The following is a 13,030-nucleotide window of genomic DNA, read 5'->3' as shown; positions in this document are numbered from 1 at the left end:
GGCTAAAGAAAGAGAGGGCTCAGAAAATAGGAGAATTATTAAATCAAATTCACTCCCTTGAAATTTTACATAAACAAAACCTCTCTGCCTCCACTCTTGTTGATTTGACAAAGAAAAGAGATGAATTAAAAGAAATTGTAGATAAAAAATATTTGCAATCCAGGGAAAAATAAAAACGTTTCTTCTACGATTTTTCAGATGAATGCGGGAGACCATTGGCCAGAATGCTCCACCCATGTATGACGGTTACATGTATCCCAAATGTTAAGGGGAAAGAGGGCAGGGATGAGAACTTATATAATATTAAGAATCAATTTGCAGACGTGTCCCTCTTAGACCGATCCAATCAGATTAAAGAATATATCCAGGAAACACCTCTACCCAAGTTGAGCAATTCAATGGTGGAAACTTTGGAAGAGGTGATATCCATAGATGAAATTGACTCTGCGATACGGGTCTCCCCGTCAGGTAAACGTCCTGGCCTAGATGGCTTTACGCCGGCATTTTACAAACAGTTTAGAGAGCACCTCTCTCCAATAATAGCTAAAACATTTAAGGCAATTGATGGAAACACTGGATTTGTCCCCCAATCTCTAGAGGCACGCATCAGCGTACTTCCCAAACTAGGAAAAGACCCCTCAATAATTGCTAATTTTAGACCAATCTCTTTATTAAATATAGATTTTAAACTATTTTCAAAAATACTGGCTGACAGGTTAGCTCCTTTACTCCCCTATATAGTAAACAATGATCAGGTAGGCTTCATGAAAGGATGAGAGGCTAGGGACAATACCATTAAGACACTACTCATTATCTCCAAAGCAAGAAGTGGCTCCACTCCATTAGGTCTTCTATCTATAGACCCAGAGAAGGCTTTTGATAGAGTTCACTGGGGGTTTATGGAGGAAGCCTTGAAACAGATAGGCTTGGGCCCTTTTGACCTACAGAAAATAATGGCCTTGTATAAAAGCCCAACGGCACGGGTAAGAGTAAACAATTCTCTTTCTGCCCCATTTGCAATTAACAATGGGACCAGACAAGGGTGCCCCTTGTCCCCGTTGTTATATGTAGTGGTAATGGAGCATTTGGCCAATGCCCTCAGAAGCAATAGTAATATTCATGGATACAAAGTGGGATCTAAGTCTTATAAAGCAGCTCTGTATGCAGACGATTTGCTTCTTTACATATCCCAACCACAAATATCATTTCCAAGGATCCTAAAAGAATTTAATAGATTTGGGGCAGTTAGTAATTTTAAAGTCAATTACTCTAAAACAGCGGCCTTGAATATATATATCTCTTCCACAAGACTGAAATCTCACAAGTTATGACTAAATTCCCATTTAAATGCAGAGAGAATCATTTAAATATTTAGGGGTTCATGTTCCCTCGGACCCTAATAAATTATTTGAGCTTAATCATCAAGCTTTATTGCACAGAATATATGGAAATTTATTGAAAACTGAAGCTATCTTGGTTTGGAAGAATGAATGCCATCAAAATGGATATATTACCTCGTTTTTTATATATTTATTATATATTCTCCACCTCATAGCTTCTTTCGTAAACTAAGATCAGCTTTAATCAAATTAATTTGGAATAAGATTAAACCCTGCATAAACATACGGGTTCTCTCTTGTCACAAATCATTAGGAGGAGCGGGCTTCCGAATTTCTATACGTACTTTCAGGCTTCTGCCTTGATGATGATTTTAGATTGGCACTTTCATGCAGACTCTAAACAATGGGTACGGGTGGAACAGGAGGGCTCAGAAGTCCCTTTACGACATTTACCATGGTGCCAAGAAGACTCAGTGATCTTGGCCAAAAGCAATCTAACTAGGGAAACACTTAAAACATGGCATTCTCTGAGGAAAAATATGTTTCCAGGTACAACTATTAGCCCACTTACATAAATATTTTATAACCCTTCCTTTCTACCCAGATATTTGCCCGGATCTTTCCTCGGTCAGAGGACACCCGATTGTTTCAGATTTTGGAAAATGGCATGATACCTACTTTTGTATCTTTACAAACAAAATCCCCAACGCTATAAATACTCGGTGCACGGCCGAGTATACTTGGCGAAAGGGTTAACAAAACATACTCGCTCATCACTATTACCAACGTATCAGAGGAAACAGAGTATTGGGGTCTCCTCAAATAGCCCTTCTGTCAATCCTCCCTTCCTCAATAGGTGTACAAAAGAAGGATTTACTTCGATTTTGCTTAACAGCGGCACAGACGGTAATTCCACGGTTTTGGAAACTTAAAAACTCCCCTAACATATTAGATTGGTGTAAGGAAATGGTGAATCTATGTAGAATGGAAGAGTTGTCTGCAGAATGTAATGGAACTAGTGATGAATTTAGAAGGGTTTGGAGCGGATGGATTCTGTTCCAGGACTCACCTGATTTTCATACCCTATTCTAATAGTTTCAACAGATACATGTGATTGTGTTCATAATTAGTCACACAGGCATAAGGACCTCCTCCTCCCCCTTGACCCTTTGCCTTTTCTTTTCTTCTCTCTTTTCTCCATTCTTTTCTTTTTTCTTCTTATATGGGCTTTTCAGATATAATATAGAATTTTCCTCAACATATATGATTCTCTTATTGGCGGTTACCTTACAAATATTATATTGTTCAATATACTACCATTTGAATTATTTGAAAAAAGTGACCCCATTTCAACTTTGGACATTTTTCTATAATTCTATTTTGTTATATTTTCTTCAAAATTGAATACAATATATTTTTCTTGATTTGCAAAATGAAAAATGATTAATAATTAATGCTTAATTGATGTTTAATTGATGTTTAATAAAACAGATTGAATATAAAGGGATTGTTCACTACTAGGACAACCTCTTAGTAATCAAGAGGAAGCCAGAGCTGTGGCTGGCCTTTCACTTCTTCTTGATTACTTATACATCCGAAGGCAGGGACTGTGAGCCAGCGCTAATTTGGCACATATGACACAACAACCTGACGTGAACCCCGGGAACGCAGCTGCCAACACCACTGGAAAAGTACCGGCACGGGAGGCGAGTATAGGTGTTTTTATTTTAACGGGGCAAACATTCAGATTGTGAGGGTATTGTCCTAGTAGTGGACAACCCCTTTAAGGTTGGAGTGTGCATGCAATCTCCAAAAATCTCTTGCAGGTCTTCTCTTTCAGGTCTCTAGTGTTTTGGGACCAGACTGAACCACACCATTTCCAAACCTACTGGAAGCAAAAGTACTTTGCTTTTACAATCCAGACTTAAACGCTCCAACCAGAGGTACAATACACCCCAATTTCAGCCTGTTCATCAATTTTCTTCAATCTGATGAGAGAGACCTCCTTTCTCTCAGGAAAAGAAATTACAATGCTTCAAGCCAACTCCATTCTGGCCCCCACATAGCCAGGCAGGCACATCTAAAAGGTCTCGCCCAGGAACCCCTTTCAGGTAGGAATCCGGCTGTTTTTCCAGATGTTTAACTCTCAGCAATTAACAGTGTTTAGGTCAGAGAGGTCGTTTCCTCTGGACACAAGATAATTTTCCACTCTGCCTCATCATCCCTTCTTCCGATCTTGTCCTCCTCATGTGCCTTTGAATCGCCCAGGGGGATATGGGGGGACTCGGTACCTTGGCCTTTACCTTCTTGGGATGTCACGGCAGTTGGCTCCCAGGCCCGTACTCTGGGATCACTCACTAAAAAGGGGCTTGTTACTTGAAGGGATGAATAACAGTTTTGTCTCGTGACGCCACCTGTGGTTCCCGGTAATGGGTACCGGCGCTGCTGCAGACCTCTGGAGCAGATGTTAGGGCAGCTGGGTTGGTGCGGCTCTCCACATGCAGAGCACAGCCACAGGGCAGTGTATGTGCAGATGGTGATGCCGGGCGTTGTAGTGCAGGAGCGATAGCGTGGTAGAAATAACTGACAGAAACAGTGGGTTGCAGTCATCCGAGTTTACTCACAGTTCTTTAGGTTCCCCAGGTGCACTGTACAGGTGTCAGCCTCCCACGTCGCGCTGCATTTACGAGGCAGGGGTTCAGCACTCTCCCAAGTATTTCAAGAGCACTTAATGGGACCCCCTTTCTGTATGTTTCTCTCTTAGCCGACTTCCCGTGCTGGGTCTTCCCTCTCCTGCCCTGCGCCTCGTCACACAAAGTCCCGATCGCGTACCTTGAGATCCCTCTGGGCAACTTGAAGTTCCCGGACCTGACTTGGTGCCCTTCACGGCGGCTTAGGTGCGGTTGTGGCAACTGCACCTTGAAAGTGCAGAAGCCTCCGGTTTTCCAGCCGAGACTTGAGGTAACACGGTTGGTCCAGGGACCGGTTCCCTTCCTGTGGCCTGATCCCTCTGACACTTGGCATATTCGGGCGTACGGGTGCCATCCTGCACTCACCATACCCCCTGGGATCCCTTCAGTTCCTGGAGCCTTCCTCCCTAGCTCCCACTCCTCTCTCCTTCTTGGGCATGACAGGCCAAGCCTGCCTGCCGAGCAGAGCTCCTGCAGAGCCCCTGCTCCTCTCACTTCTCCTCCTCTGACTCTCCACCGACTGACTGAACTCACTTCCTAAGATGGCCCGTCCTTTTATATCTTCCTCTTCAAGTGCTCCCCTGTACTGCGTCCTCCACCCACACCCACTACATGGTTCCCCCTCACTTTGGTTCCCCCCACTCCAGCCAGGGATGGGGCAGCAGAAAGCAGTGCATATTGCCCTTCCAGCCCGTCTGGAGTAGTGTAGTGTTGAGTGCAGGTGTTGGGGTCCCAGGCAGTACTCCATCCTTACTTGAGAGAAGGAGATGCCACACCTCTGGGTGAGGTGCAGTATCTCTTTGGCGACTGAACCCTCAGGGGCGCCACACCTTCCCTGGCTTCTGGTTTCTTTAAAGCCATCTCTTCTTTTCTTCATTTAGGAGTTATTGTGGTGGTACCCTCTTCAAAAATGAAAGATCTCTCTGGCCCATCCTAGACTTAAAGGGAATCTGTCAGCAGGATTTCACCCTTCAAACTATTTATATGTACATGTAGCCCTTTCAAAGACAAGTCAAGCAATACTTTTACATGGCCATTCCTCTGTTACTTAGAAATCAGCTTTTGAATTGATATGCAAATGAGACTGAAGAACTATTTGTAGATCTGAAGCCTCTGTCACTCCATTTCTATTCCCCGCCCAGCTCTACATCCACTTGACTGAAGTCTGCTTTGCCTGAAGTCACACCGCATAGAGGCTGTCAGTCAAGCAGTAGGAGGGGGTGTCACTGGGCCAGGAATAAAGCTGGGTTGACAGAGGCTTCAGATCTACAGACTCTTTTGCATATCAATTCAAATTAGGATTCCACAGTAGCTCAAGAAAGGACTGGCTATGTAAAGGTAATGCTGGATTTGTTTTTGAAAGAGCTTCATGCACATATAAATAGTTTAAGGGGTGAAATCATGCTGACAGATTCCCTTTAAAATTATTGAACAAACGTGTTGTACTCCGATACTTTAAGATGGAATCTCTATTCTCGGTCATAGCATCTATGGAATTTGTGGAATATTTGTCTTTAGTAATCCAGGTCACTTAACTCCACATCTTTCCTCCTCATAAGAAGTTTCATCTCTTTGCAGTTTATCATTTTGATTTTCAGTTTGTAGCTGTCTCCTCTTGGCGTCCACAGCCCCTAGGGTATTCGTGAAGATGAAGGCTGGCATCATGGCCCTCCATGTTCCAGGGAGATTGTGGTCATTCCATATCTGGCTCCTTATTCAGAGACCATGGAATGTCTTCAGATAACTTTGAACACTCTGTCATGCTTTGGATGTATCATTCGTACGCCAAAGTCATCCCTGATCCCTTCCCCTAGTGATGTTATTTGGCATCACTAAGGCAAGCATATTCCTTCCAGAAGACAAGAAGACAGCTCTTTAAGTCGGTGTTGGAGCTGTGAGACACCTGTTACCTGTTCTTCTTCGCCTTTGCATGAAGATTCTGGACAGAATAGTCCATCTGAGCGATTCCCTTCGCACGGTGTCATACCAGACATCTCCAACTTGCCCTTCTCTCTCTTCAATACCCTTTTCTCTGTCTTCAATACCCCATATGCCATAATCTTCTGCACTGAAGCTCGGTAAGGTTGCAACCTGATTTCAGTTAACAACTTCTCTAAGTTCTGCAATGTACATACTTTCACAATGTGAGCCTTGGCAGTAAAGTGCTGCATGTGGCAGTACCTCAGATGAAGATCTGAGGGATTGCCGTTCATTATTCTCTTTTCCCAACCTAAGATGACTGCTTTTAAGACGTCCCATGGTTCATATGTCCCCCAATGAAGCAAACTATAAAAGAGGAATTTTGTTTTTACTGTAAAATCTCTTATAACTTTCATCGGCGTGCACAGCTCCCACCCTTGTTGCCCTATGTGGGAGTGCGTGCCTAGGTTTTTTTTTTCTTCTCTGGTTTCTCACTCTGTTCTTTGGCTTCTCCTCCTGTTTTCTGATTACCTGGTATTACCCTAGTGCCTAAATGTCGGCGTACTCTGTGACAGAGGAGCTGACTTTCAGTTCTTAGGCCATGGCCCCACTATCAGTATTTGGTCAGTATTTTTTCTCAGGAGTGGAAGCCAAAACCAGGAGTGGAACAATCAGAGAAAAGGTATAATAGAAACAAGTCACCAATTCTGGATTTATCACCCACTCCTGGTTTTGGCTCCTACTCCTGGGAAAAAATACTGACTGAATACTGACCAAATACTGATAATGGGGCGTGGCCTTAGTGTCAGCCTTACTGTCACACCCATGGTTCCTGTGTACCCCTCCGACCCCCTCAATGAAGGCAATAAAAGATTTTTAGGTAAGTTGTGAAAATCTCTTTATGTCTGCACAAATGATGCAGTCAACAACAAGCGAGCGACTGTTTACACTGAGCCATGATTGATTGGGAAGAAATAATAGTTTGGGCGATTACTGCGCTTGATAAAAGGCCATAACAACACCTATGACCACCACTGACATGACTGTTTTAGTAAATTCTTGCATTATCCATTAAATAACAACAGGAGCATCTTTTTTAGAGCTTTATCTTGTGTCGATCCTCAGTTTGCATGCCAGACAGCCACTTTGAATAAAGTCTATGGGATTGCCTTGGAGAATGAAATTATCTATGCCTGGACCCTGCCTAAGGCTTGTCCCACACATTAGATTGGCTGTCAGTCGAACAATGCCTTGGCCTATTATTTGTCCTACAGCCATCTCAGCCGACTCTCCCATACACAGGAGCGTACGCTTGGCCATGCTCTCCTGTGATTTCTATTAGAAGGCCACTGACCAACACATTGGCCAACATCTTATCTCATGGAGAACAATGTGATTGGCTGTCCGAAATCGGACATGCGCGATCGACATCTCTCCCAACCATTTGTCAGTTTACACCCACGTACTTATCGTCGGGTTGTAGGACAGTCTAATATCGGTGGCTTCAGCCTACATTCGTTTAATGTGTATGGGGGCCTTAAACTTGGGGTTGTTTTTTTTTTGTACTTCTACTTTGTGTAAAGTTGTCACTGTTTTTTGTTTCCTTTTTCAGAAAGTGAAATCTTCATCGCTCCAAAGCTCAGTAAAACCGTTCAATGGAAGCTTGATCTACTTGACTAGGACAATTCATCTCTGTATCAAAGACTGGCACCACTTCAGACAACAATATACATGGAGTACATGTGGGCATCGCATCCACTTATATTTGCAGACACCACAGCACCCTGCCTTGAGTCGCTGGGGAGTCCATCAGTCCATCAGTTAGACGTGTTATATATAGATGATGTTTGTATGTATTATATTTAAAATACATTTTTGGAAATAGGTGTTTTATTATTTAGCACTCTGCTACTTTTAAATGCCTTTTTTTACTCTCCTCTTGTAAAATCTATTATTTCATGTTTGGTCAGTTTTTATGAACTCCATTGCGCACTGATACTATACTTGTCACAACAGAAGGGTAACTAGATTAGGTTTTCCTAAACGCCAGTCCTCATGGCCGCCAACAGATCATGTTTCAGGATTTCCTTATTATTGCACAGGTGAGAGAACCTGTTTCAATTTCTGATACCTTGATGATAATTCCACCACTTCTGCAATACTGAAAAAAAACCTTAAAACGTGATCTGTTGGAGGCCATGAGGACTGGGGTTTGGGAGCACGATCTTAGATGCATATGAAGGTCTGCTGTCTCCTACAAAAAAAATAATTGTTAATGATGCATAATGTGTGATATGTTCTTTTCGGAATTCTTTTCAGTTTTGGGTTTATAGCATAGTGACTTAAGATGAGCGGATCAGGCAAAATTTGAAATCACCTGTTCATGCGGATTTTCCCTGGAAATTTAATTCACAGAGAAGTTATTCTCTGCAAATATAATATCACGTCTTATGCTCTGGGGTCTCTTCAGATGCCAAAACATAATATCTAAAAAAAAATTAGAAAACCGTTATAGTTGCTTCACCGCTCACCCCATGGGCCCCCTGCTCCTCACTGCCACCTGTCTGGTTGTCATCGTATCTACTGCTGTGCTAAAGTCCCCAGGCCTCTTGTACTAGGCTAGGGCTTCCTGCTTTGATAAGCGCAGGAGGGTTCTGCTTTTGCGCCTGCAAAGGTCACGGTGCAGGCTGTGACGCCAGGATGTCTCAGGGTGGGCCACGACCTTTGCCATTTTGCTGAAAAATTTGAGAAGAATTCAGTTCCACTCAAATTTATTTGCACATGTCTAATGGTCACAGACAAGAGTCTCACCTGTGATGATCCACCTTACAAAAATGAATATTCATAATATGCATATTATACTTACACCCTGAACCGCATCCCATAATTAATGATCATATTCTCAGAGGGGAAAAAAAAACAAAAAAAAATATATTCAAAATTTGCAAATTCTGCATAATTGGACAGGAACCAGTCCATATAATAGAATATTTATTTTCTGGTACTGCATTGTATAGGAGTAGTTCAGATCAAGCTGTAAGACAAGAAGTCCGATGACATGGCGGCTTATTCAATTCCTTCTGAAATTGTTTAGGAAATTCATCAAGCATCATCATGCCTCCAAATAGTAAAACATTGTTAATTTATTAAATTATAACTAGCATTAGATAATATAAACTTTTATATGGACAGCAAAATCACTGTTAATTATCACTGTCCTGGTTTCTCGCCATAATTTTGTAACTTGCCTTACCTTGCTTTGCACTGTACCTCTGAGCTGGCATTATTATTAACTAGAAGAGCTTTATTAGCAGGACCTTTAAAGAATAGGCCAAAATCTGTCATTTAGACCTAAGTTAGGAGTCTTTTATTCAGTCCATGCTGCCTCACTCCATTGATCCACTGAGCACCAAAAATACATTTTGTACAAGATCTCACCTCGTGGGGTGAGGATGAGTCTGAGAAAGGTCAGGAATCAGCCCAGAACTACATGGGAGGACCTGGTCAATGGCCTGAAGAGAGCTGGGACCACAGTCTCAAACATTACTGTTAGTAACACACTACGCCGTCATGGAATAACATCCTGCCCGTCTGGTCCCCCTGCTCACGCCAGCACATGTCCAGGCCTGTTTAACCCCTTTACCCCTGGGCCATTTTCCGTTTTTGCGCTTTCATTTTTTGCTCCTCTTCTTCCCAGAGCCATAACTTTTTTATTTTTCAGTCAATACGGCCATGTGAAAGCTTATTTTTTGCAGGATGAATTGTACTTTTGAACAACATCATTGGTTTTATTATAACCAGTACGGAAACCGGTAATAAAAAAATTCCAAGTGCGGTAAAATTGCAAAATAAGTGCAATTCCACAGTTGTTTTTTCGGGGTTTTATTCTTACCATGTTCACTAAATGATAAAATTGACCTGCCATTATAATTCTCAAGGTCATTACGAGTTCATTGATACCAAACATGTATAGGTTCTTTTTTTTATTTAAAGGGGTTTTCCCATGAACGAAAGTTGATTTTAATCAATAGATCTTGGAATAATAATAATTTCCACAATTGGATGTGTTTAAATAACATGTTCCTGTGCTGAGATAATCTTATAAATGTGCCCCTGCTGTGTACTGTGTAATGGCTGTGTCTGATCATACAGGAACATGGTCTGATCATACCACATCTCCTGGGCAGGGAGGACACAAAAGAGTGTACAGACATTACAGCAGGGGATCACAGCTGGTTCTTTTTGTGAGGTAAAACATTTCACTGCCTGTTTTTAAGCCATATTTTTAGTGTTGAGCGAACATGCTTGACACTGCTCGGTACTCGCCCGAGCATCACGCTACTCGGGATGTTCGGCGAGCACCGAGCATTTCCGGGTTACTTGGGCGGGAGCTCGGGTCTTCGCCCTGCATGTTTGGCGCTCTTTACAGAGCCAATGAACATGCAGGGATTGCCAGCCAGTCACTGTAATGCTGCAGCCATGTTGGTTGTGGGCATTACAGTGATTGGCTGGCCGCACAGCGTCACCTCGAGTATTTAAAACCGGGCGCCGCCATCTTGGACACAGTCGCTCCGGATTAGACAGTGTAGGGACAGCGCTGCTGATTTAGGGAGAGATATAAACTGCGAAATAGTTAGTGTAGGGTCTGTAAAGGCTGCCAGAACAAACAAACAGTCCTTTTCAGAACTAATATCCATCCCAGATACCAGGCAGGCAGGCTGTATAGGAGACACAGTGGTTATACCAGCAAACGCTGCATTACAGTCCTGTGTGCTCCTGTTGCTGAAATTGCTGGACTTAGCACCAGGTGTCGGGGGCCAGGAAAAATCCTTTTTTTTTCATTTAAATCCTCCTTTTTTTTCCTCCTTCACACTGTACAAATACCCGTCTTATTAACCTTTTGGTGTGTCCCCCCCCCCCCTCCAAAAAAAAGCGTGTCTCTGATTTTTCAGACACAAATATAACTGTTGAAAATAGTCTGGTGTAGGCTAGAGAAACAGAAGTGTTGTTTTGCACTTCCACGGTTCAGACCTCTGTATTATGCATTTTGGGCCATTTGTATCTAAAAAAAAAAAACAGTTTGAGTGTGTCGCTCACTGTTCAGCCGCAAATCAATATATTTAAAAAAGTCTGGTATACCCCAGTAAACAATAACTGTGGTTTTGCCATCCCACGGTAAAAAATCTCTATTATTCAGGTTTTGGTATATTTTCAGTAAAGAAAAACAGTAGTGTCTCCTGACTGTTGTGACACAAAAATATATCTGTTGAAAATAGTCTTGTGTAGGCCCGACATCCCAGTGTGGTTTCGCAGTTCCACGGGTCAAATCGCTGTACTATCCAGTTTTGGGCCTTTGGTATCTAAAAAAAAAGCAGTTTGAGTGTGTCGCTCACTGTTCAGCCGCAAATATCTCTATTTAAAAAAGTGTGGTATACCCCAGTAAACAATAACTGTGGTTTTGCCATCCCACGGTAAAAAATCTCTATTATTCAGCTTTTGGTAGTTTTTTCCGTAAAGAAAAACAGTAGTGTCTCCTGACTGTTGTGACACAAAAATATATCTGTTGAAAATAGTCTTGTGTAGGCCCGACATCCCAGTGTGGTTTCGCAGTTCCACGGGTCAAATCGCTGTACTATCCAGTTTTGGGCCTTTGGTATCTAAAAAAAAAGCAGTTTGAGTGTGTCGCTCACTGTTCAGCCGCAAATATCTCTATTTAAAAAACTGTGGTATACCCCAGTAAACAATAACTGTGGTTTTGCCATCCCACGGTAAAAAATCTCTATTATTCAGCTTTTGGTAGTTTTTTCCTTAAAGAAAAACAGTAGTGTCTCCTGACTGTTGTGACACAAAAATATATCTGTTGAAAATAGTCTTGTGTAGGCCCGACATCCCAGTGTGGTTTCGCAGTTCCACGGGTCAAATCGCTGTACTATCCAGTTTTGGGCCTTTGGTATCTAAAAAAAAAGCAGTTTGAGTGTGTCGCTCACTGTTCAGCTGCAAATATCTCTATTTAAAAAAGTGTGGTATACCCCAGTAAACAATAACTGTGGTTTTGCCATCCCACGGTAAAAAATCTCTATTATTCAGCTTTTGGTAGTTTTTTCCGTAAAGAAAAACAGTAGTGTCTCCTGACTGTTGTGACACAAAAATATATCTGTTGAAAATAGTCTTGTGTAGGCCCGACATCCCAGTGTGGTTTCACAGTTCCACGGGTCAAATCGCTGTACTATCCAGTTTTGGGCCTTTGGTATCTAAAAAAAAAGCAGTTTGAGTGTGTCGCTCACTGTTCAGCCGCAAATATCTCTATTTAAAAAAGTGTGGTATACCCTAGTAAACAATAACTGTGGTTTTGCCATCCCACGGTAAAAAATCTCTATTATTCAGCTTTTGGTAGTTTTTTCCTTAAAGAAAAACAGTAGTGTCTCCTGACTGTTGTGACACAAAAATATATCTGTTGAAAATAGTCTTGTGTAGGCCCGACATCCCAGTGTGGTTTCGCAGTTCCACGGGTCAAATCGCTGTACTATCCAGTTTTGGGCCTTTGGTATCTAAAAAAAAAAGCAGTTTGAGTGTGTCGCTCACTGTTCAGCTGCAAATATCTCTATTTAAAAAAGTGTGGTATACCCCAGTAAACAATAACTGTGGTTTTGCCATCCCACGGTAAAAAATCTCTATTATTCAGCTTTTGGTAGTTTTTTCCGTAAAGAAAAACAGTAGTGTCTCCTGACTGTTGTGACACAAAAATATATCTGTTGAAAATAGTCTTGTGTAGGCCCGACATCCCAGTGTGGTTTCACAGTTCCACGGGTCAAATCGCTGTACTATCCAGTTTTGGGCCTTTGGTATCTAAAAAAAAAGCAGTTTGAGTGTGTCGCTCACTGTTCAGCCGCAAATATCTCTATTTAAAAAAGTGTGGTATACCCTAGTAAACAATAACTGTGGTTTTGCCATCCCACGGTAAAAAATCTCTATTATTCAGCTTTTGGTAGTTTTTTCCATAAAGAAAAACAGTAGTGTCTCCTGACTGTTGTGACACAAAAATATATCTGTTGAAAATAGTCTTGTGTAGGCCCGACATCC

This window comes from Phyllobates terribilis, unplaced genomic scaffold, assembly GCF_046119375.1.
Source record: "Phyllobates terribilis strain yellow unplaced genomic scaffold, ASM4611937v1 Scaffold_1__5_contigs__length_1240528914, whole genome shotgun sequence".
Taxonomy (NCBI): domain Eukaryota; kingdom Metazoa; phylum Chordata; class Amphibia; order Anura; family Dendrobatidae; genus Phyllobates; species Phyllobates terribilis.
The sequence above is the reverse complement of the archived record's forward strand: the minus strand, read 5'-3'. Positions refer to the sequence as shown.